The following is a 24,759-nucleotide window of genomic DNA, read 5'->3' as shown; positions in this document are numbered from 1 at the left end:
ACAGGAGCAAGCTCTTCACCCGATTCTGTACACAGAGCCACCCAAAAACCATGATTTCGACTAGGTTCTTGGAGCCCACTATGTCTACCACCAGCAGGGCTTGGTGCATCCACGCCATTTCTAGAATTACAGCTTTGTCTGGGCCTAGGGTCACTCACCCAAGATCTCGTCCGCCAGCCACTCCTCCAGGTAGAACACCAAAGGGTCTCTCAGTTTCTGCACCAGAAACCACCAGGGCTGGATGCCAGAGTTTTAAAATCTGCTACAAAGAAACCTACATCCACTCTTGCATACATAAAATGGTGCTAAACATTAGTGTTTCTCAAGAAAAAAAGTTTCTAAGACAAAAATCTATCAAGGGAACAGAAGCCTATGAAGAGTGAATACAGAAAATATAATCTGGTGAGTTTCTCTGGTGTAATAATGGTGGATGGCGTGAAGCCATGAAATATCCTGAGATAAACTGTTGTGGGGAGTATAAGCTACAGAGTGATTATATGAGAAGTGCCGAGCAATAGGATGACACCCTCCTCCTTCACCTGTACAAATTCTAGTGACAAAAGTATTCCTGGAAGAATGAGCAGAACACAGGCATAGCTGTATAGAATGTCACTTCCTCTTTTATCATAGGGAAAGAAGCTTGGACTTCAACAAAATTAAGTGCGTGGTGCCACTCTGTTTCAGGCATGTGTAGGCTAATTTGTGTAGTCCCATAGAGTCTCTATGAAAGACAAATTTTCCATGAGCAGTTATGGCTCTCCCACAACTATTTAAAAACTTGTCTTTACTATATTTTATGCCATAAACTAATTTAATTCCACAAATACTTAACTTTGGCATCACTGTGAGGTGTTGAATTTGGACTTCTAAGAACATAGAAACTGGACTCTCCATTCAACTTATTATGACTTGAGGCAGGATCAGAGAAAAATCTACTTCCAGAGAAAGAGTTCCTAAGCCAGATTCGCCTGTGTTGGGCAGTGGAGATAATTACTAGGACATTTTATTCCTGGTTCTGACAAAGCCAAATGACCAGCTATTTGACTTCAAGCAAGTCAGGCCCCCTTTCCAGGCCATATCTGTTTCTTCCTGGGCTTCCTCTGCTATGTGGAAGGGTGGGGCCGATGTTCTCAAGTTCCCTTCCAGCTCTAACATTCTCTGCCTGTGACAAGACATTTCACACTCTGAAATGGAGTAGTGTGTTTCTCTGCTATCTCAGCTCAGTGGATGATTTCGCACTAACTTCAAGTAATCCTGAAAGTTTCCCTTTCAGCTGTCACCAGCCATCACCCCATAAAGTGTCCAGGCCTTTTCCTTCATTAACCAATGAAGAGTCCAAGTTTTCTACCCTCCATTTTGGGGGCAGAAAGAGGAGCAAAATGGTGTTTTTGAGTGTCCTGGCTGTTAGATGGGGGATTATTTTCAAGAGATGGTCAATCAAAGGAATATGAAAAGATTCTTGGAACACAGGCAAGAATCACCTCAAACTGGACAAAGAATGTACTGGTGAACCCACAGGATGACAACGAGAGGATCAATTCAGTTCTGCCTCAGCTTCTAAGTGGTGCCCTGGATCTGGGCTAGTAGCTGTGCAGGCTCTGGTGAGGGCTTGGGGTGTCTCTCCCATGTGATTTCTGCCTCCTCTCCCACTCGTCTCTTTGCCCCGGGATCTTACTTTATTTAATCTCTGGGAGCAAAAGCTCTGTCAAAATATATCCGGATCTTTTCATGTTGGGCTAAAGTCAGTGGTTTTTTGGAGAGCTAATAGTTGAACATTTGTCACCCTGATTTTCTTCAGTCTACTCTGTATAACTCTTGTCTATTCATTTGCACAGTCTGGGACCAGAAACTAGTAATTCGAAGGATTAGCCAACCACTATTCTTTTCTGTTGTGTGCTTTTTGTTTGCATTGTTGTCAAAGGCAAGAAAAATCACAGAATGATCCATCTCTATTAGTGCTCAGATACATTTAACATTTTAACTAAATATTGACCTCACCTACAAAATAATTATTTTTCAAGAAATCTGATTGTAGACAAATTTGACTATGAAGATCACATAAATAACTTTTTAAGAATTCAAAGCCTTGCCAAAAAGACAAGTACACATGGACAGTTTTCAAGCCAGGGTCGAGATTCTAAACCCTTTGGCCACCTTTATAATACAAGCATTGACATTTACCACCCCTATCTACTCCCACAGTCATCAGCTCTACCATTTAAAAATATAGGTAGGCCAGGCACTGTGGCTCATGCCTGTAATCCTAGCACTTTGGGAGGCTGAAGTTAGTGGATCACAAGGTCAGGATTTCGAGACCAGCCTTGCCAGGAATGGTGAAACCCCGTCTCTACTAAAAATACAAAAATCAGCCGGGTGTGGTAGCGTGTGCCTGTAGTCCCAGCTACTCAGGAGGCTGAGGCTGAAGAATCAATTGAACCTGGGAGGCGGAGGTTGCAGTGAGCCAAGATCGCACCACTGTACTCCAGCCTGGGTGACAGAGCAAGACTCCGCCTCAAAATAAATAAATAAATAAATAAATAAATAAATAAATAAATAAAATATATATGTAAATAGGCTGGGCACAGTGGGTCATGCCTGCAATGCCAACACTTTGGGAGGCCAAGGTAGGTGGATAGCCTGAGCAATGGAGTTCAAGACCACAATGGACAACATGGTGAAACCCTGTCTCTACTAAAATAAAAAATTAGCCGGGTGTGGTGGCATAAACCTGTAGTCCCAGCTAATCGGGGTAGGCTGAGGCACGAGACTCACTTGAACCCAGGAGGCGGAGGTTGCAATGAGCCAAGATAGTGCCATTGCACTCCAGCTTGGGCTACAGAGTGAGACTCCATCTCAAAAAATGAATTAAAAAAAATAAAAATATAAAATAATTTAAAAAATATATGTAAATAATATATAGAGATTATATGTAATTATATATACTTATAATTTTAAAATTTCATCTATATATAATAGGGGGTAAGAACACTGGTTTTGAGGCCAAAATGGTTTAAATTCCAGTTCTGCACTAGTTTTGGACCTTAGGAAGTTACTAATATTTGCAAGCTGCAGTTAAAGCAAAGACAATATAACCTATTGCATAGGGTGTTAGGAGATTTAAATGAAAACATAAATGCTTTAGCACACAGCATGGTGTCTGACTTGCAGTAAGGACTTGGGGTATATATTGTTAAACCTAACAAAGCTAGGTGAGTATTGCCTTATTTTTTTTAAACCAATCTGAGGACCAGCCACTATACTCATAGAACCCCTGATCTATAGAGCACTGGAGAACAGATTCATTTAAAAAAAATTTTTTTTTTTTTTTGAGACTGAGTTTCGCTCTTGTTGCCCGGGTTGGAGTGCAATGGCGCGACCTCGGCTCACTGCAAACTCCGCCTCCCAGGTTCAAGCAATTCTGCTGCCTCATCCTCCCAAGTAGCTGGGATTATAGGCGCCCACCACCATGCCTGGCAATTTTTTTGTATTTTTAGTAGAGATGGGGTTTCACCATGTTGGCCAGGTTGGTCTTGAACTCCTGACCTCAGGTGATCCACCGACCTCAGCCTCCCAAAGTGCTGGGATTACAGGTGTGAGCCACCGCGCCTGGCCTGACAAGTGACTATCTTCACTGCTTACCACCGGGAAAGAGTGTTGGCTCTAATTGGCGCCATCAATGGAAAATCTATATGGAAAATACTCTTTCCAACGGTGGACAGAAAGCTTTTTAGTTCCTAAACTTTTTTCAGCCTTTGACTTGAACAGGTAATTACTAAGTGACCAAACTGAAATAGCCATTCTTTACTTACAGAGTTCCAAACGGATTCACAGGTAGTGTTAGAGAAGATACATGAAGAATTTCTTTTCTTTTTTTTTTTTTTTTTTTTGAGTTTCGCTCTTGTCCCCCAGGTTAGAGTGCAATGGTGCAATCTTGGCTCACTGCAACCTCCACCTCCCGGGCTCAAGTGATTCTTCTGCCTCAACCTCCCAAGTAGCTGGGATTACAGGCACGTGCCACCATGCCCAGCTAATTTTTGTGTTTTTAGTATAGACGGTTTCACTATGTTGGCCAGGCTGGTCTCGAACTCCTGACGTCAAGTGATCTGCCCGCTTTGACCTCCCAAAGTGCTAGGATTACAGGCATGAGACACCGCACCTGGCCAACTTTCTTGATTTTTACTGAAATCTAGATATTCTAGCTACTGTTTAAAGAGGGAAAAGCCTGAAGTTCTTATAACTGATAGCGTATTTTACATAATTCATATTGAATCTAACTCACTGGTGGTAACACTTTTAATTTTGTATGGAAATGCTTGAGAGGACATTAATAAATATGCTATAAGGAAGCTGATAAGCATACTGAAAGCTTGTTGGCTGCTAAGCTTCAATCCGTGCCATTATATTTTTTCTGAGGCTAGAACCACTTGTTTTATATTTAACATATTTGCAAATTAGAGAGGTTCAGTGATAAATATGGAAGAGAAGCTGAAAATTCTTGATGAGATAAATTTGATGTTTTTTTTTTCTTGAGATGGGGTCTTGCTATATTGGCCAGGCTGCAGTGCAACAGCTACTCATAGGTGAGATCACAGCACACCACAGCCTCAAACTCCTGGGCTCAGGCAATCCTCCTGCCTCGGCCTCTCGAGTAGCTGAGACTACAGGAACATGCCAGCATGCCAGGTTCATGGTGGGAATTTTTGAACAACGCTTGATAGTGTTAAATTACTGTCTGATTGCTCTTTGTTCACTGGATTTGCTTCTAAAATGCAGTACAGGCTGGGCGTGGTGGCTCACGCCTGTAATCCCAACACTTTGGGAGGCCGAGGTGGGCAGATCACTAGAGGTCAGGAGTTTGAGCCCAGCGTGGCCAGTATGGTGAAGCCCTGTCTCTACTAAAAATACAAAAATTAGCTGGGTGTGGTGGCAGCACCTGTAATCCCAGCTACTTGGGAGGCTGAGGCAGGAGAATCACTTGACCCAGGAGGCAGAGGTTGCAGTGAGCTGAGATTACACCACTGCACTCCAGCCTAGGCAACAGAGCGAGACTTCATCTCAAAAAATAAATAAAAAATAAAATAAAATAAATGCAGTACAGGCTTGTAAGGTCAACTTGAATTTGGGTATCGATAGTAGGGAGACAGCCATTCTCCATGTAGTCAGACCAAGCACTTCTCTGTATTTCCGTGCCTTGTGAATCTGAAGCTTTTGTCATTTTGGGGAAGGCAACATGATTCCTTGGCTAGAAATCTGGGTAGTGTTACTTTTGGGATAAGATGCTATGTCAGACCTTGTTCTTACTTGTCATCAGACTTTTGGCGGGTTATTTTAAATCTTCCAGCACCTTTATTTTGTAAACTATAAGATAGTAAGAAGCCTACCTTAAGGGTTTTTGTGAATATTAATTAATTCATACATAAACATCTAATTCTATGGTTACTATATATTAGGATGACCCATATAGCATTGTCATTTTCAAGTCCAAAAATGTTGGGATCTGCAATTCCGTATGGTTCAAATAAACAGCAAGCCCTCAATAAACGGTAGCTATTATCTTAACAGAAACACTCACTTGCTTAGTGACCTTGTACTTTAAATATACAGTATATAGTTTATTCTCATTTCCCAAGTAGTTTGACACTTTGTTACAGCATGGCTTATTCTTGCACAGATTTGCATAAACCATACATCAAGTCATAGAGTTCACTTACAAATTATTGTGTGGTTATAACATACCTAAACATGTTCAGAATGGAATTAATTTTCTTGATTGCCTTATGTGACAGTAAAAGTCTGTTCTTCCACTAGTCTCTCCATCTAAGTGAATGGCCCTCCATTCACTCTACTACTCAAAAGAGAAACCTGAGAGATCTGTTTCCTCCCTTCTCTTTATTCCGCAAATGTAACCCATCAGTGCTTACTGGCAATTTCTTCAAGATATATTCCTGATCTACTGACTTCTCATAATTATGGCTATTACCCTAGTTTGAATCTCCAGCACCTACTGTAATAGCCTATTTAGTCACTTTTGACCCCTACAATCCATTTCTAAAGGGACAGTTGTCTTTTGAACATGGAAATCAATATAACTTCTGAGGTAATGAATTTAAATCTTTTTTTTTTCTTTTCTTTTAGAGTCAGAGTTTCACTCTTATTGCCCAGGCTGGAGTACAATGGTGCGATCTCGGCTCACTGCAACCTCCACCTCCTGAGTTCAAGCGATTCTCCTGTCTCAGCCTCTCGAGTAACTGGGATTACAGGCACCTGCCACCATGCCCAGCTAATTTTTGTATTTTTAGTAGAGACGGGGTTTCACCATGTTGGCCAGGCTGGTCTCAAACTCCTGACCTCAGGTAATCCGCCCTCCTTGACCTCCCAAAGTGCTGGGATTACAGGCATGAGCCACCGCACCTGGCCAATGAATTTAAATCTTTGCACTGCTTTCCATTATCCAGGAGTAAATCCCACGTCCTTACCACGGCCTTCAAGGCCCTTAATGACCTGACCCATGATTATCTCTGTGACCTAATCCAAATCATTCTCCTCCTCATTTGCTACTCCCCAAACACATTGGCCTTTGTGCTATTCCTTCAAATAAACACCCCAAGCTCTTTCAGGCCCTGGAAATTTGTACTAGTAAATATTTTATCCCTGATCTTCAGCTGTCACTTCAAAGAGCTTCTTTGATCACTCTACAGTAGCATCCCACCCACCTACATTACCTTTTAACGTTTTTTGTTTACTTGCTTATTCTTTGCAATGTGAGAATTTCAGGATGTAAGCTCCATGAGGGTTTGACCCTTCTTTGTCTTGTTCAATACTTTTTTTTTTTTTTTTTTTTGAGACGGAGTCTCGCTCTGTCGCCCAGGCTGGAGTGCAGTGGCCGGATCTCAGCTCACTGCAAGCTCCGCCTCCCAGGTTTACGCCATTCTCCTGCCTCAGCCTCCCGAGTAGCTGGGACTACAGGCGCCCACCACTTCGCCTGGCTACTTTTTTGTATTTTTTAGTAGAGACGGGGTTTCACCGTGTTAGCCAGGATGGTCTCGATCTCCTGACCTCGTGATCCGCCTGTCTCGGCCTCCCAAAGTGCTGGGATTACAGGCTTGAGCCACCGCGCCCGGCCTTGTTCAATACTTTATCCTCAGTAACCGGAATGGTGCCTGGCACAAAGTGTTTCATCTACGCTGAAGCAATAAATGGACTAATAAAACACAAATTAGATGAGGATTAATTACTGGCTTAAGATTTCAGTATGGTTTTGTTTTCTCTGTTTGTTTGTTTGTTTGAGATGGAGTCTCACTCTGTTGCCTAGGCTGGAGTGCAGTGGTGTGATCTCAGCTTACTGAAACCTCTGCCTCCCAGGTTCAAGCAATTCTCCTGCCTCAGCCTCCCGAGTAGCTGAGATTACAGGTGCTCACCACCATGCCTGGCTAATATTCTTTTTGTATTTTTAGTAGAGACAGGGTTTCACCATGTTGGCCAGGCTGGTCTCGAACTCCTGACCTCAAGTGATCTGCCTGTCTCGGCCTCCCAAAGTGCTGGGATTACAGGTGTGAGCCACCACACCCAGCATCAGTATGGTTTTAAAAAAAGTCAAAGTCATAGCTGATCTCCAAACATGTTCCAAACAATACCATCCCTCACTATATTTGCATATTACTCCTCCCATCAAGAGGTGAACTTTGCCCAGGTGCAGTGGCTCACGCCTATAATCCTAGCACTTTGGGAGGCTGAGATGGGCAGATCACCTGAGATCAGGAGTTTGGGATCACCTGAGCAACATGGCAAAACCCTGTCTCTACTAAAAATACAAAAATTAGCCGGGCACGGTGGCACACGCCTGTAGTCCCAACTACTTAGGAGGCTGAAGCAAGAGAATCGCTTGAACCTGGGAGGCGGAGGTTGCACTGAGCCAAGATCATGCCTCTGCACTCCAGCCTGGGGCGACAGGAATGAAACCCTGTCTCAAAAAGGTGAAGTTTGTGTCCCTTCTGCTCTCATCTGGACTGCTCTCATCTGGGCTGAGACTGTGATATTCTGACTAGAAGAATGTGGAGGAAGTAAAGTTCTAGGATTTCTGCCCCAGACTTTTTAAGATGGTCTGGGTCTGGCAGCTTCTGTTTCCAAGCCACCATGTAGAGAGGCCTTGGAGGATGACATCATAGGCATGGAGAAACCACACAGAAGAGCACCAGCTGCCCTTTCCCAGCAAACATGTGGGAAACCCAAGTGAGACCTGTAGAAGAACTGCCCATCCCATCCACAGAATTGTGAGATACAATAAAGGGTTCTATTAAGCCTCTTAAGTTTTGTAGTTTTGCATTTTGACAATATAAAACAGTCAATATTTTCATTTATTATTAAACAAAATTATGCATTATACCAATGTTTGGGTAATTCCAAGTTACTATTTTTTTATTTATTTTTTTTTTTTTGAGACAGGGTCTTGCTTTCTCACGCAGGCTAGAGTGCATGGAGTGCAGTGGTACGATCTCAGCTCACTGCAGCCTCGACTTTCTGGGCTAAAGCAATCCTCCCATCTCAGCCCCTTGAGTAGCTAGGACTATAGGCATGTGCCACCATGCCCAGGTAATTTTTGTTTTTTTTGTTTTTTTTGTAGAGACAGGGTTTCACCATGTTGCCCAGGCTGGTCTTGAACTCCTGGAATCAAGTGATCTGCCCACCTCAGCTTCCCAAAGTCCTGGGATTTCAAGTGTGAGCTGCTGCTCTTGGCTGGTAATTCCAAATTAAATAATGCACCAACATCAGGTCATTCTAAACAATCCAAGTGTTTTTACTTGTGTATATGCTCTTCCAGATCTTTTTTCCTATATCACTAAAATCAGAACATAGATTTTTTTCCTCTTGTCACTTTGAATGGATTTGATAATATTCCACAGTTTTCTAGTTCCTTAGAAATGGGATTTAGTGAGCTATGATGGTGCCATTGCACTCTATCCTGGGAGACAGATTGATACCCTGTCTAACCAACCAACCAAATAACAGCAACAACAAAAATGTGTTTACATACAGCAGGGTCCATGTCATTCTTGTCCCTTCCTGGGGAGAGGCCCTGGGAATCATACAGCACAAACAATAGTTGGGCACATAAGAAAATCAAGCATTGGGCCAGGTGCGGTGGCTCACCCTGTAATCCCAGCACTTTGGGAGGTTGAGGCGGGCAGATCACTTGAGGTCAGGAGTTTGAGACCAGCCTGGCCAACATGGTGAAACCCTGTCTCTACTAAAATACAAAAATTAGCCGGGTGTGGCAGTGCGTGCCTGTAATCGGAGCTACTCGGGAGGCTGAGACAGGAGAATCACTTGAACCCGGAAGGCGGAGGTTGCAGTGAGCCAAGGTCATGCCACTGTACTCCAGCCTGGGTGACAAAGTGAGACTCTGTCTCAAAAAAAAAAAAAAAAAGACAATCAAGCATTAATGGAATATGACGTACACCAGCTCGTCTGGGATTGTTCCATCCCTCATCTCTTCCTTCTTCCAGCCAGCCCCTAGAAGGGACTGGGGGAAAGTTTTATAAAGCTGGGAAAAGACAAGGTCTTTGGAGGTTTATTGGTTATACATTGTAGAGATTTCCAGGCATGAGTAGACCTTGGGTGGAAGAGTTTTTTCTTTTTTTTTTTTTCCATTTTATTTTTTCTGGTCTTTTTCTTTTTTGTTGCCATCTACTTAGAAGGTGATTTTGACTCTGGAGACTCTGGTGACTTTGACTTTGGAATTACTGGCTGGGCACAGTGGCTCACACTTGTAATCCCAGCACTTTGGGAAGCCGGGGCAGGTGGAGTGCTTGAATTCAGGAGGCAGGTGGATTGCTTGAATTCAGGAGCTCAAGACCAGCCTGGGCAACATGGTGAAGCCCTGGAGAGCTAAGGACTACGGGCTAAGCAAGAGAAAAGAATGCAAGATCTCCTTAATATTTGCCCCAAGATTCTGAAAGAGGCAAAGAGGACCTTTAAGTTTCCTTCTAGGTGGTCCACTCCTTTGAAGGCCCCAGGATGGGTGTGGGGTTTCAGGACAGAAGGTATGCCTATACATAAAGATGTTAGATTTGGCCGAAGCATGAATCCTCTTCCCTTCTCTTTCCTCTTTCTATATCTGATGGTGATGGGGACAGAGTAGCAGTGACAGTGACTGTGAATATGGGATTTTTCATTTGTTTTGCCAACAAGGAGGGTGGGGTGGAGGAAGGAGGGTGTAAATCAAGCGACATAGGGCTACTCTCAATACTATTTCAAGTAAGATTTATATGGGTTTTGGTGGGTTGTCCTGCAACATCTGCCATTGTTTACAACTTTGTTTCTACGGGAAATTATTCTGTCTTCCACACAGCTGACCTACAAAATGAATTTGGAAAGGATATAAAGGAGTAGTTATTTTACTTCTATTAGCAACTATCACCACCAGAGGGCATAGTTGGATTAGGAAGAGAAAGAAAGGCAAAACTGGTCTAACCTATGGAATATTGATTTTTTTTTTAACTGTGAAAAACGCATATTGAGATGTACCCTCTTAACAAAATTTTAAATGTACATGATTGTTAAGTATATGCACATTGTTGTACAGCATATCTCTAGAAATGTCTCATCTAGCATGACTGAAATCCTATACCCATCAAATTGCAACTAATTTTCCCCTCTCCAAAAACACCATTCTAGTTTGTATGAGTTTGACTCCTTTAGATGCCTCATGTAAGAAGAATCAGGCAGTGTTGTTGTTAGTGTTGTTTTTGAGATGGGCTTATTTCACTTAGCATAATGTCTTCCAAACTCTTCTCGCAGCATATGACAGGATTTCCTTCTCTTTTTAAGACCTTCATTTGTAGGTCAGTTATGTGGAAGACAGAATAATTTCCCCATAGAAACAATGTTATAAATAATGGCAGATCTTGCAGGACAGCTCTGCTGAATAATATTCCATTGTGTGTATATATCACATTTTCTTTATCCATTCATCCACTGATGGACATTCAGTTTTTTTCTACCTCTTGGCTATTGTAAATAACACAGCAATGAATATGGGAGTATGAATATCTTTTCAAGATCCCGTTTTCAATTATTTTGGATAAATACCAGAAGTGGTATTGCTAGATCATACAACAGTTCAATTTTTAATTTTTTGGAGAAACTTTCGTACTGTTTTCCATATGGCTGTAGCATTTTACATTCCCACCAACAGTATACACATGTTCAAATTTCTCCATATCCTCAACACTTATGTAGTTTTGGTAATGGCCATACTAACAAGTGTGAGGTGATATCTCACTGTAGTTTTGACTTTCATTTCCCTGATGATTAGTGACACTGGGCATCGTGTGTGTGTGTGTGTGCGTGTGTGTGTGTATTTGAGACAGAGTCTTGCTTTGTCACCCATGCTGGAGTATGGCCTACTGCAGTCTTGATCTCCTGAGCTCAAGCAATCCACCTCAGCCTCCCGAGTAGCTGGACTACATGTGTGTGCCACCACAACCTAATTTTTAAAAAGTTTTTGTTTTGTAGAGACAAGGCCTCACTATGTTGCCCAGGCTGGTCTTGAACTTCTGGGCTCAAGCGATCTGCCTGCCTCAGCCTCCCAAGTGTTGGGATTACAGGCATGAGCCACCATGACTGGCTCTGGGTATCTTTTTATAAACCTGTTGGCTATTTGTAAGTCTGCTTTGGAGGAATGTCTATTCAGGGTCTTTGCCCATTTTCGAATCAGGTTATTTGTATTTTTGCTATTAAATTAAATGAGTTTCTTATATATTTTGGATATTAACCCCTTATCATATATATGGTTTGCAAACATTTTCTCTCATTCCATAGGTTGCCTTTTCACTCTGTTGGTTATTTCTTTTGCTGCATGGAAGCTGTTTAGTTTGATGTAGTCTCATGTGTCTATTCTTCCTTTTATTACTTATGCTTTTGGTATTGTATCAGCACTGATTCTTATACTTTAAAAATTCCTGCAGGCCGGGCGTGGTGGCTCATGCCTGCAATCCCAGCACTTTGGGAGGCTGAGGTGGCAGGATCACTTGAGCCCAGGAGTCTGAGACCAGCCTGTGCATCATAGTGAGACCCCACTTCTATACAACAACAACAAAAATAAATAAATAAAAATTTCTGCAAACCTTCAAAATTAAATCATTTTTGCTGTCCTGCTTCTGTAATACATACTAACATAAATGTACATGTAAGAAAACTTGTATTCTTATAAAATCAACAAATTTATAATCTAAAAGTTTATTAAATTAATGCAAATTAATATCACTATGAGGCATGATGTTTTCCTGAAAATACGTTTCTTTTTGCAAAGCGAGTATAGTAAAATGCTACAATATACTCTCGAATTCAGCATCCTTCTGTGATCATGTTCCACTTTTCTCTTTCTGAAACACTACAAGTCTTTATTTACAGGCCATGCATCTTTTTGTCTTTCACTTGGCTTGAACATTTCACTATGGAAAAGTCTACCTCTGTTCTCTCTTTGGCCAGGGACAAAGTTCTCCCATTTAGGGACAAACATTGGATCAATGTAAATAATGCAAACACAGGCACTTTAAATCACAAGCATTTTATTGAAATGAAAATAAAACTTTAAATTATCCAATAAACCCCACAGACTTTCTCTTTTTTAAAAATTATTATTTATTTAAAAAATAAATAGAGACGAGGTCTCACTATGTTGCCCAGGCTGGTGTTGAACTTCTGAGCTCACGCGATCCACCCGCCTCAGCCTCCTAAAGTGCTGGGATTACAGGTGTGAGCCACCATTCCCAGCCACCTCACAGACTTTCAAGTTGAAATCTAGGCCAAGCATGGTGGCTCACACTTGTAATCCCAGCACTTTGGGAGGCTGAGGTGGGCGGATCACTTGAGCCAGAAGTTTGAGACCAGCCTGGACAACTTGGCAAAACCCAAGAAAACAAAAAACAAAAATGCCAGATATGGTGGAGTATGTCTGTAGTCCCAGCTACTTGGGTTGGGGGCTGAGGAGGGAGGATCACTTGAGCCTGGGAGGTAGAGGCTGCAGTGAGCCATGTTTGTGCCACTGCACTCCAGCCTGGGTGAACAGAACAAGACCTTATCTCAACAACAACAACAACAATGAAAAAAAACAAAAAAGAAAAAGAAAATCTACAGACCCCAATTTGACCTCTGCTAATAGAGGATAAGGGGCTCGAAGTGTTGTAGGTATGTTGACCTGACAGCATGGTTTGCCTGTGTGGGCCCTGGCTTACGTCGTTTTTCCCCAGCACCCACTTTCACTTTCAAAAGTGTCCTCATTTGGACACAAAGACATACAGAGTGATATAATGGACTTTGGGGATGGGGTGGGGGGTAGTTGGATGGGGGGATGGATAAAAGACTACATATTGAGTACAGTGTACACTGTCTGGGGGACAGGTGCACTAAAATCTCAAAATTCACCACTAAGGAACTCATCCATGTAACCAAAAACCACCTGTGCCCCCCAAATTATTGAAATTTTAAAATGTGTCCTCATGTGGACAATAAAATATAAGGTTATACACCCTGGTTACAGCCATCCTGGCCTAGGGTTTTAAGATCAGTAAAGACCTGTGCCTTAACAGTAGGAGTTAGGAAATAAAGGGGTCAATGTCATTTACAGAACTTTCAGAGACTTCTCTCAGGAAGCATATCTAGTCCAATATGAGTGAAGCTTTGAGGGCCCAACTGAACTTCATCTTGTTCAGATCTCCTTTTGTGACTCAGACCTCAATAGTTCCCCTACTCCCACACCCCTGAAACACCACCTCAAAACACAGGCTATAAGAAAGGAAACAAAGAGAAAGATTTCATCACAATTAGGATCCCCTGAGATACGAGAGCATATAAGGTCATTTTAGGATAGGAAGAATGAAGCTTCTCAAAGAGTCAAATTTACTGAGAAAAGCTGGAAGACAGGACAGCAGTTTTGCAATCACATGACATAATTTGGCTGACGTTGTGAATAGGGATTGCTACACAACAAAATGATTCCTCAATGACAAGTCTCAAGATGAAATCCAGTTGCCAACGTGACTTCAAATGGTTTGGTGTTAACAATGATGAAAAGATGGAATGAAATAATGATTTTTAAGGAGATTGAGAAATATTTCTCTAATAAAGTGTTTTGAGAGAAAGTGTATGTTCGTGTGTGTGTGTGTGTTGGACCATATCCAAGAACAAAAGTGGCATACAAACTGAAATATGCTGAGATTGGTTTGTTGGAGCAAAAAAGATCATCTTGGCAATCTCAAGTCCTTATTCCTTCAGAGGATGACTATTATTAGCACTATTTAATATCTATGAAGCCCCAGCTGGGGCAACTTGTCATAATGGGCAGGGAAGGAAGAGAGGAAAATGTATCATTTGTCCCAGGCATGAGCACTCGGTGTGGGGAAAAGGTCTTTTAAGATATTTTAAGTTATCTGTCAGAAGGTTTAGGAGGTTTCATATGATTTTCAGAGATCTCTCTGCCCCAGAGAGAAAGAGATTCAATAAGCATCTATTCTGACTTTGTTCGACGCTTAGGATATAGAAAAATAAATAAAACTGGGTCTCTGTTGTCAAGAATTTACGTTCCAGTAAGTTAAGTTTTCTAAATTATTTGAATACAACCTTTAAAATCTTTGCCACATCATCTGTATAATAGTACTCAATACAGATTTATTCAGTGTTTTTCTCAATATTTTCCTAATATTACTCAATAATTTCCCAATATTTGTACCTACCTTAGCCTTGTTCTAAAGAATACCTGGGAAATCACAGATTTGGTGTTCTAGGTATAAAGTTTTAAATTACTTGTGTGTGTGTGTGTGTGTTTTGTTTTTGAGGCAGAGTCTTGCTTTGTCACCCAGACTGGAGTACAGTGACACAATCTCAGCTCACTGCAAACTCTGCCTCCTGGGTTCAAGCGATTCTCATGCCTCAGCCTCCCGAGTAGCTGGGATTACAGGCGTGTGCGACCACACCTGGCTAACTTTTGTATTTTGAGTAGAGATGGGGTTTCACCATGTTGGCCAGGCTGGTCTCAAACTCCTGACCTCAAGTGATCCGCCTGCCTCAGCCTCTCAAAGTGCTGGGATTATAGGCGTGAGCTACCATGCCGGGCCCATTTTTTTTCTTTTCTTTTTCTTTTCTTTTCTTTTTCTTTTTAGACAGCATCTCACTCTGTTGCCCAGGCTGGAGTACAGTGGCACAATCTCAGCTTACTGCAGCCTCAATTTTTGGGGCTCCAGCAATCCTCCCTACTTAACCTCCTGAGTAGCTGGGACTACAGGCACGTGCCACTATGCTTGGTTAATTGAAAAAAAATTTTTTTTTGTAGAGATAAAGTATCACTATATTGCCCAGGCTGGTCTTGAACTCCTGGGCTCAAGCGATCCTCCTGCCTCAGCCTCCTAAAAGTGTTGGGATTACAGGTGTTAGCTACCATGCCTGGCCGTATGGGCATATTTGTAATGTACTTTAAAAAATAAACATACAACATTTAAAAAAATTTTTTTTATTTTATTTTTTGAGACAGAGTCTTGCTCTGTCGCCCAGGCTGGAGTGCAGTGGCATGATCTCGGCTTACTGCAAGTTCCGCCTCCCCGGTTCACGCCATTCTCCTGCCTCAGCCTCCTGAGTAGCTGGGACTACAGGCGCCCACCACCACACCTGGCTAACTTTTTGTATTTTTAGTAGAGACAGCGTTTCACCGTGTTAGCCAGGATGGTCTCAATCTCCTGACCTCATGATCCACCCACCTCGGCCTCCCCAAGTGCTGGGATTATAGGCGTGAGTCACTGCGCCTGGCCTACAAAATTTTTAAAAATGTCTCTTCCTTGGATTGCCTAAAGTCATCTTTGTAGTACTCTATGGGAATGACCATAATAAGGAATGCTCAAAGAAGACATCATACAAGGGACTGAGTAGCTTTACCTGTAGGTAAATGTGGGTAATCCTGACTGAGTACATCAAGGAGGCCTATTTAGAAGAGTTGGCATTTGAGGAGGTTTAAAAACATATCTAAGCCTGTAATATTTCAAAGAACTAAAGGAACATGACAAAATGAGAAGATTTGACAAAGCTTGGTGGTGAGTTCACAGATGTCGCTTTTCTCCTTTGTATGCCTGAAATATTTCACAATAGCAATAATAAAGTATCTCTAGGATTTGGAGAAGAGGAAAGCATTCTAAGTGAAAGAGAAGGCCGGGCACGGTGGCTCATGCCTGTAATCCCAGCACTCTGGGAGGCCAAGGCGGGTGGATCATGAGGTCAAGAGTTCGAGAACAGCCTGACCAACATGGTGAAACCCCGTTTCTACTAAAAATACAAAAATTAGCTGGGCATGGTAGCGTGCACCTGTAATCCCAGCTACTCAGGTGACTGAGGCAGGAGAATAGCTTGAACCTGGGAGGTAGAGGTTGCAGTGAGCCAAGATCACGCCATTGCATTCCAGCATGGGCGTGATCCAGAGTGAGACTCTGTCTCAGAAAAAAAAAAAAAAAAAAAGAAGAGAAAGTATGAGTGCCAGGCATGGTGGCTCACGCCTGTAATCCCGGTACTTTGGGAGTTCTAGGAGGGCAAATTGCTTGAGCTCAGGAGTTGGAGACCAGCCTGGGCATCAAAGTGAGACCCCATCTCCACAAAAATACAGAAATTATCCAGGCATGGTGACACATAACTGTGGTCCCAGCTACTTGGGAGGCTGAGGTATGAGGATGGTTTGAGCCTGGGAAGCAGAGATTGCAGTGAGCTGAGATTGCACTACTGCACTCCAGCCAGGGCAACAAAACTAGATCTTGTTACAGAATCCTGAAATTCAGGGCTGGGTGTCTGGTCCTATTGAAGGTGAGTGCTGGAAAATGAGGCTGGAAAGGTAAGTCAGATCATGCAGGACCTAAGTGGTCCTAACTAACTGAGAGGGTTATGGTGGTGGGGAATCCCTGTACATTTCTGATGAGTAAGAGGATATGATCAGAGCAGTAAATTATAAATAGAACTCTAGGAGAAATTTACAGGAAGTTGAAAGGATCCTATTAATAATGATTCAGGTGAAAATGCTGATCTCCCTATACCCCCTGACATCCTGATTTCTTCCCTTGTTCTGCTTGCTTTCATTCTGCTTTTATTTAAAACAAAACAGAACAAAACCCCTGGAACCATACATTTCCACAGGGAAGTCACAATTTCTCCTTCTCACTCCAGATTCTTTGTAGTCTCATCCAACTATATTGTAGACAAAGGGTTGGTAAACCTTTCCTGTAACGGGCCAGATAGTAAATATTTTAGATTTTACAGGCCATACAGACTCTGTTGCAGGTACTCAACTCTGTCACTGAAGCAAGAAAAGCAGGCACAGAAAATACACAACGAATGGGCATGGCTGTATTCCAACAAAACTTTACAGACACTGTTAGATTTCAGATAACTTTAATGTGTCATAAAATATTTTTCTTTCATTTCTTTCAACAATTAAAACATGTAAAAAGCATTCTTAGTTTTCAAGCTATATAAAAACAAGCTGAAGACTATGGAAATGCAAAACAAAACCACAGTGAGACACACCTTCTCATTCCCTACGATGGCGATATAAAAAAGATGGATAAGTGTTAGCAAGAATATGGAGAATGAGAACCTTCATACATTACTCCTGGGAATGTAAAAATGCCACAGTTGCCTTGGAAAAGTTTGGTAGCTCCTCAGTTAAACACAGTTACCATATGCTCAGGCAATTCCACTTCTAGGTATGTATCAAGAGAAATGAAACCACGCCAACACAAAAACTTGTATAGGATGTTCATAGCACATTATTCACAATAGCCAAAAAGTGGAAACAACCACATGTCCACCAATTGATGGGTGAATAAACAATATGTGGCCTAGCCATATCATGGAATATTATTTGGCAATAAAAAGGAATGAAGCATCCTAGCGAGAGCAATTAGACAAGAGAAAGAAATAAAGGGCACCTAAATCAATAAAGAGGGAGTCAAACTGTTGCTGTTTGCCAATGATATAATCATATGCCTAGAAAACCCCAAAGACTCCTCCAAAAAGCTCCTAGATCTGATAAATGAATTCAGTAAAGTTTCAGGATACAAAATCAATGTACACAAATCAGTAGCCCTGCTATACACCAACAGTGACTGAGCTAAGAATCAGGAATGTAACCCCTTTTACACTAGCTACAAAACAAATACAAATAAATAAAATACTGAGGAATATACCTAACCAAGGAGGTGAAAGACCTCTACAAGGAAAACTATAAAACAGTGCTGAAAGAAATTATAGATGACACAAATAGAAACACACCCCATGCTCATGGATGGGTTGAATTAATATTGTGAAAATGACCATACTGCCAAAAGCAATCTACAAATTCAATGCAATTCCCATCAAAATATCATTCTTCACAGAATTAGAAAAAAAAATCCTAAAATTCATATGAATCCCCCAAAAAAGCCCACATAGCCAAAACAAGACTAAGCAAAAAGAACAAATCTGGAGGCATCACATTACCCATCTCCAAACTACACTATCAAGCTATAGTCACCAAAACAGCATGATACTGGTATAAAGATAGGCACAGAGACCAATGAAACAGCATAGAGAACCCGGAAATATAGCCAAATACTTATAGCCAACTGATTTCAACAAAGCAAACAAAAACATAAAGTGGGGGAAAAACACACTAGTCAGTAAATGGTGCTGGGATAATTGGCAAGCCACACATGGGAGAATGAAACTGGATCCTCATCTCTCACCTTATACAAAATCCACTCAAGATGGATCAAAGACTTAAATCTAAGACCTAAACCATAAAAATTCTAGAAGATAACATCGGAAAAACCCTTCTAGACATTGGTTTAGGCAAAGACTTCATGACCAAGAACCCAAAAGCAAATGGAACAAAAACAAAGATAAGTAAAACAAAGATAAGAATGGCCATAATTTAAAAATAAAAAAATAATAGATGTTGGTGTGGATGTGGTGAAAAGGAAACACTTTTACACTGTTGGGTGGGAATGTAAACGAGTACAACTACTGTGAAAAACAGTGGAGATTCCCTAAAGAACTAAAAGTTGATCCACAGTCCCACTAATGGGTATCTACCCAGAGGAAAGAACTACCACTTGATCCAGAGTCCCACTAATGGGTATCTACCCAGAGGAAAAGAAGTCATTATATGAAAGCCACTTGCACACGCATGTTTATAGCAGCACAATTCATAATTGCAAAAATATGGAACCAGCCCAAATGTCCACCAATCAATAAGTGGATAAAATGTGATATATATATATAATGGACTACTACTCAGACATTAAAAAAAATGAAATAATGGCATTCACAACCTGGATGGAGTTGGAGGCCATTATTTTAATTGAAGTAACTCAGGAATGGAAAACCAAATATCATATGTTCTTGCTTATAAGTGGGAGCTAAACTATGAGGATGCAAAGGCATAAGAATGATACAATGGGCTGGGTGCGGTGGTTCAAACCTGTAATCCCTGCACTTTGGGAGGCTGAGGCAGGTGAATCACCTGAGGTCAGGAGTTCGAGACCAGCCTGGCCAACATGGCAAAACCCCGTCTCTACTAAAAATACAAAAAATTAGCCAGGTGTGGTGGTGGGTGCCTATAATCCCAGCTACTCAGGAGGCTGAGGCAGAAGAATCGCTTGAACCTGGGAGGCAGAGGTTGCAGTGAGCCGAGATCATGCCACTGCACTCCAGCCTGGGTAACAAGAGTGAAATTCCATCTCACAATAATAATAATAATAATAATGATAATAATAATAATAATAATACAGTGAAGTATGGGGACACTGGGAGAAGCGTGGGAGGTGGGGTGAGGAATGAAAGACTGCTTATTGGGTACTATGTACACTGCTTGAGTGATGAGTGCACTAAAATTTCCGAAATCACCACTGAAGAACTTATCCCTGTAACCAAATACGACCTGTTCCCCAAAAACCTACTGAAATAAAAAAACCAAAACACAAAACAAAACAAAAAGGAATGAAGCATTCATGTGCTAGAACATGGATGAGTCTTGAAAACATTATGCTAAGTGAAAGAAGCCAGTCACAAAAGACCACATAGTGTCTGATTCCATTTACATGAAATGCCAGAATAGGCAAATCTATAAGGACAGAAAGTAGATTAGCAGTTACCTAGGGCTGGATGGGTGTGGGTTTCTTTGGGAGGGAGTTGATGAAAACGTTATAAAATTGTAGTGATGGTTGCACAACTCAGTGAATATACTAAAAACCACTGAACTGCATACTTTAAAATGGTGAATTTTATAGTATGTGAATTATATCTCAATCAAGCTGTTGAAAAATAAACAACAGCGGGCTGTGGGCCAAATGGTCCTGCAGGTGGTAGGTAGGTTGGAAACTTCTGTTGTAGAGATATTCATGCAGGATGCCAGATGAACTGTTTCCTTTCAGAGGCCTGTTAGTGGATTCAGCTATTTAAGCTTGGAAGACTCACTTAAGGGGAGCTGGAAGTTGACTGTAATCAGAAAGTCCTTTGTTCTCAGGTCTTGCTGGTGAAAGGATCTACCTTATAGATGTTTGATATAAGCAATAATGAACTCACCACCTGCTGGTTTGTAATTACAGCCACAAATTTGACCCAGGAACTCAGGTACATTCAGACTCATTGTGGTTTCTAGTATTGGGTTCTTGCATAGCTACTCGGTTGCAAGGACCTTCACTTGGTCTCAGCCACACTTCCCAGACAAGCAATCATTTTGTCCATCTCTCTTCTTCTAGATCATTTGGTTAGTGTCTTAGTCCACTCAAGCTGCTATCACAAAATGCCACAGACTGGGTGGCTTATCCACAACAAATATTTATTTCTCACAGTTTTGAGGAGCTGCGAGGGAAGTTCAAGATCAAGGCACTGGCAGATTTGGTGTCTGGTGAGGGCCTGCGTCCTGGTTCATAGATGGCTGTCCTCTCACTGTGTCTTCATATAGTGGAAGTGGCCAGGGAGCTCTCTGGAGTCTCATTTAAGGGCATTGATCCCACTTGTGAGGGCTGTGCCCACATGAATCACCTCTTGAAGGCCACACATCCAAATACAAGCACATTGGGAGTCAGGTTTCAACATACGAATTTTGGGGAGACATAAACATTCAGTCTATAGCGGCTAGTCAGCTTCAATTCCTAACCTCAGATTTGAAAAACAAAGCTTCATCTCACTGTCCTTTTGGAGAGTTAATATGAGGGGCTAATGGTAGAGTTTAAATTTCCTTCTTGCAATCAGAGTCCTGGCCAAGGCAACTGCTTACTTTTTGTACTGCACTTGGGATCTTACACATTCATTCCGCAAATACATATTTTATGCCTCCTATGCATTGGGCACTATTCCAGGTGCAAGAGATATAGTAGTGAACAAGAAATAAAAATCCCTCCCTTTGTGGAGTTTATATTTTATTTTTATTTTTTTGAGATGGAATCTTGCTCTGTTGCCCAGGCTGGAGTGTAGTGCAGTGGTGCAATCTCAGCTTGGTGCAATCTCAGCTCACTGCAACCTCTGACTCCTGGGTTCAATCGATTCTCCTGCCTCAGCCTCCCAAATAACTGAGATTACAGCATGCACCATCACACCTGGCTAATTTTTATCTTTTTAGTAAAGACGGGGTTTCCCCATGTTGGCCAGGCTGGTCTTGACCTCCTGATCTCAGGTGATCTGCCCGCCTCGACCTCCCAAAATGCTGGAATTACAGCTGTGAGCCACCGAGCCCAGCTGGAGTTTATATTTTAATAAGATGGAGTTAACCCTTCTTTCATCTGCTTCTTTCCATAATGAAACACTATACTTTATTATCATTAAGTTAGTCTTGAATTAGAGTCCTGTGCTCCATGAAAGGTCATTTCACTACTTCCTCTAGGCAGAATAGAGCCAAACTCATCCTGGACTGAAATGTTAAGTCCTGTGAGTTCTGTCTACAGCATAGTTAAAAAAAGTCCCATTCACTTCTCATTTTTCTTTCTTTTTCTTTTTTAAGAAATGGGGATCTCACCATGTTGCCCAGGCTGGACTTGAACTTCTGGGCTCGTGATCCTCCTGCCTCAGCCTCCTGAGTAGCTGGGATTACAGCTGTGTTCCACAACCCCTGGCTCAGCAATAGTTTTTGTACACATCTCCCTGAATTTTCAATTTCCCCATTGTTATTAAAATAATCAAATCTGAACACATCCTTTCCTTATTTAAACCTTTCAATAGCTTTTCTAGGTTTCTTAGGATTAAGTCCAAAATATTTACCTGGCCTGTGGTGGCACTGCATGTACTGGTGCCTACCTACCTCACCTGAAATCACTCTGCCCTTGGCTTGCAATGTTCCCACCACATTGGTCTTCTCTCTTTATCTTGAAATGTGAAGCCTCTTCACACCTCCATTACACATGCTGTGACCTCATGCTGTGAACTCGTGCTTGAAACACATAAACCTTCACCAGGTTTATGGGCACTTACATCCACAAAACTCAGCTTTCTCCTTGAGGCTATTTCTGATCTTACCATATTATACGCTTTTAGTTATTACAATAGTTATTTATGTTCTTATTTAATTAATGTTACCTCCACTAGACTACAAGCTCCATGAAGCAGGGTCATGTATGATATGTTTACCACTGTATCTCCTCACCTAGCCCAGGATCTGGCTCATAGTAGATGTTCAAAAGGTGTTTTCAATCACCAACAGATATTTTGAAAAAGAAGATCAATTAGAACAAGACAACTATGAAATTACCTTAAAAAGTGAAAAATTATTTTATGGCTAAATATTATGATACAAATTAAAATAATGGAAAAAGAGGGATATGATTAGAAAGGGAGGAAAGCAGGTGGAGAGTGAGTGACAAAGAGACAAGGAGGAAATTGGCAGAATAACAGCTATATTGCAAGAGGAGGAGGGTGGGGAAAAAGACAGAATTTTTTATTTAAAATAAAAACTAGTGATGGCTTGCCTGGAGGAGCATTTGTATTTTTAGGAGACTTGGACAATGAAAACCCAGAACTGCTACCCAGACACTGGTCAAAGACTACCCCAAATTTTGTAATGATCAGTTTTGTCCACCTCTTTATGTCTTTTGTCTCAAAACTTCACATTCTCCCAAATGAGATATTACAAACCTTCCTCAGGAGGGCTAGAAGTTTTAGGAAATAAAGCACATAGCAGTTTTTCTGCTTTTAAGAGGGAAGTTTCTCAGTCGTTCACTTCCAGGCTCAATTCTAGGAAAATCTGTGTTTCATCTGCCCTCACTTTATGCCACCCAGGTGGTGATAGCTAATTTTTAAAAAGTTGGAAGAGAATCTTTGGTTTTATCATTAAGTGTCAGAAAGAGGGCATTTATGGAAAGAAATGTTTAATAACATGCAGAAAGCAGAGTCCCAAGGGTCCGTGCCAACTTTTGCCTCAAATGTAAATGAGGAAATGCAGGGAAATGCCACCTTTTAGTATGTAGGCAAGGATGACAGGAATGAACGTTCAGAGGAGTTAAGAATTTAATGATAGATCCACACTTAAGAAAAAGTGCTCTAGGCCGGGCGCGGTGGCTCAAGCCTGTAGTCCCAGCACTTTGGGAGGCCGAGACGGGCGGATCACGAGGTCAGGAGATCGAGACCATCCTGGCTAACACGGTGAAACCCTGTCTCTACTAAAAAATGCAAAAAAACTAGCCGGGCGAGGTGGCGGGCGCCTGTAGTCCCAGCTACACGGGAGGCTGAGGCAGGAGAGTGGCATAAACCCGGGAGGCGGAGCTTGCAGTGAGCTGAGATCGGGCCACTGCACTCCAGCCTGGGCGGCAGAGCGAGACTCCGTCTCAAAAAAAAAAAAAAAAAAAAAAAAAGAAAAAGAAAAAGTGCTCTAAAGATCATCTCTGAGGTGCACAAGATATAAATTTTAATGACACCTATGTCACCAAAAAAAAAAAAAAAAAAAGTCCACAAGGCACAAAGGGAGAGTCCTAATGAGTGCTCAATTTACAGGAATAACTGGAAAGAAAATGTTGACAAAGGTATATTTCTCATCCAGTTCTAGAGTTTAAATAATGTCTATGTATGAAAACTCTTGATTTTAAGAAGGATAAAAATTAGTGTATTGTATGGTGCTCATGGCATATAGCACTAGCAAAACTGATTATTTCAACGGTAAATTTCGGAGTATTAAGTAGGTGCTAAGCAGTATAATGATTAATAAGACCCAGTGCCTAGCTTTAAGCAGCTTAGAATACAGCAAGGAGAACAAGTTAACCACAAAAATAACTATAAGGTAGCCGATAATAAATGACCAGGAGATTCGAAGTTTTGTGAGAGTTAGAAGGAGAAAAGGCTCATAATCGTACTGAGACAATCACTAACATTTTCATGAAGGAGGCAGCATTAGAGATGAGGCTTTAAAAATAGTGATATATTCACAGTCTGGGATATGAGGGAAGATGCTTTCAGCGAGTGGGTGCAGCAACAGCAAAGGTACAGAAGTGGGAAAGCAGGAGAGATTTTTAGGAAACTCAATAGTTATTTTGCCAGAGTAGAGAGTGTGTATGTTTGAGAAGAAGGGCAGTAGGAACTACAGCTAGAAAGGTAGGTAGGAGTCAGATTGTGAAAAGCTTTTTATTCATTCAACAAATATTCACTGATTCCTTGTGCCTGGCATTGTGCTAAACTCAGTGGCCAAAACAAACAAACAAATAGGTGCCAGGCATGGCAGCACACACCTGCACGCCCAGCTACTTCGGTGGCTGTGGTGGGAGGATA

At 41.6% G+C, this 24,759-nt stretch overlaps 1 long non-coding RNA gene across 2 annotated transcripts in view; it reads right to left on the bottom strand.

Moving 5' to 3' along the window:
• LOC141406892 (uncharacterized) overlaps positions 1–24,759 on the bottom strand; it is a 119,794-nt gene that overhangs the window by 76,353 nt on the left and 18,682 nt on the right. The gene's annotated exons all lie outside the window — the stretch shown is intronic.

The sequence above is a fragment of the Macaca fascicularis genome, chromosome 11 (genome assembly GCF_037993035.2).
Source record: "Macaca fascicularis isolate 582-1 chromosome 11, T2T-MFA8v1.1".
In the NCBI taxonomy this organism is placed as follows: domain Eukaryota; kingdom Metazoa; phylum Chordata; class Mammalia; order Primates; family Cercopithecidae; genus Macaca; species Macaca fascicularis.
The sequence above is the reverse complement of the archived record's forward strand: the minus strand, read 5'-3'. Positions and strand labels throughout refer to the sequence as shown.